The sequence below is a fragment of the Meriones unguiculatus genome, chromosome 2 (genome assembly GCF_030254825.1).
Source record: "Meriones unguiculatus strain TT.TT164.6M chromosome 2, Bangor_MerUng_6.1, whole genome shotgun sequence".
In the NCBI taxonomy this organism is placed as follows: domain Eukaryota; kingdom Metazoa; phylum Chordata; class Mammalia; order Rodentia; family Muridae; genus Meriones; species Meriones unguiculatus.
In genome coordinates this window covers 25,759,204-25,760,939 of record NC_083350.1, presented here as the reverse complement: position 1 = coordinate 25,760,939, position 1,736 = coordinate 25,759,204, and positions in this window count along the sequence as shown.

The window sequence follows — 1,736 nt, the reverse complement described above, 5'->3', positions numbered from 1 at the left end:
TCAATTGAAGCTTTGAATGTTTCAATTTTTATTATTATCATTTATTACAATTTATTCAATTTGTATCTGGCTGTGGCCCCCTCCCTCGTCTCCTCCCTCCTTGTTCATCCCCTATGCCCCTCTCCTACTCAACTAAGGACCTTGCATGGATAGGACCTAAAACCACTGCTCAAATGTAGCCCATAGACTCAGTCTCCAAGTGGGTTCCCTAGGAAGGGGAGCAGGGGATGTCTCTGGCATGAACTCAGTGACAGGCTCTATGTCCACCTCACCCTGAGGGAGTGCAGCCTTGCCAGGCCACAGAGGAAGCTTTGAATTTTAACATTGGTTTAAAAAAAAATAACAGGATAGCTTCATTTCGGTAATACTTTTAGGTCAGGCTTGTCTAAATAATTAATGTCCATCAGCTGTTCTTTGAGTAGCAGTCACACTGAAGTGATCCAATGATCTCTGCCCAGGGCAAATATGTCCTATTGGATTAAGTGACGGCTCACTCTACATTTAAGTGCACAAAATACTAAAAATACAGGGACTGGGAACAACTGTACTGTAATTAGTAATGTGTGCAATTTCATACATGTTGAAGTACATGCATACATCATACATATTCTTCTATTTTAAACAATATGACAGTGACAATCGCAGTGATGGCTAATGCAGTATGCACATAGCATCTTAGTTTTGTTGTGGAAGTCCCTTGACTTCATAGATTACAAGAGTCCACCACTGGAAACCCGTCTTGAGCCTCCCATGGCATGGGATGACTCAACAGGATTACTGTCTATGGCAATCAAGGCACTGACTGGACTTCACGTTGAGTAGAGTAGACTGCTGCTTTGTTCTACCCCATCCCGTAATGTGTCCATTTCTTTTTGCTTGTTATTTGGTGCCACCATAGCTCCCGAGGAAGTGAAGGGGCACAGCTTATTTCCCTTTGTAGCCAGTGTTCTCCATCACCTGCTTCCACTAGCTCTCACACCACCCGATATCAATGCGTTAGGGCAGGGTGAGCGGGGCTGAATCATTTGGTTTTCAGAGCTACAAACTTCATCACCAGAAGACAGTTTAACAAGTTTTGAACAGGGTTTACTTTCTTTCATCCTCAAGCAAAAGGAACAAGGACAACGACAACAACAACAACAACAACAAAATGTCTAAGCAAAGAACATCGAGACCCGGAGGTTTTTTGTTGCTCCTGTAATTTTGACAGCCAGACACACCATCTTGCCAAAAGTTTGACATCCTGCCACTGTCTACCTTCAAGTCCCAAGTTCCTATGTGCTATGTCACCCACCAGCCTGGCTAGATGGGAAGGAGGAGGTGCTTTTGTCTTGTGAAAATATGTGCCTCCTTTGAAATTATTTTAAGTTATGGCTCCCAACATGAAATAAGTTCAATGAAGACAAAAATATTTCCATGAATATCTAATCCATATAATTACTTCCAGTGAAATGCATAAAAGATGAATCACTTGAAAACTAATGTTTTCACTACTGCGCATTATAATGTCCCCCTTTTATGGCCGACTGGTAAACCCTGACCATCTCACTCAGAGTTCACTGTGCTTTCAGCTGTAACCCTTTCCAAGGGTCTATATCTGATTGAGGTCAAGAAACGCAAGCCAAATAACAGTGTTGAGCTGGACAGAGGCACCTTTCTTCCTTTTCTTCTTTTTCTTCTTTTTTTATTGATTCTTCTCTCGTATATTGCATCCTGACAGTAGTTTGCCCCACTTG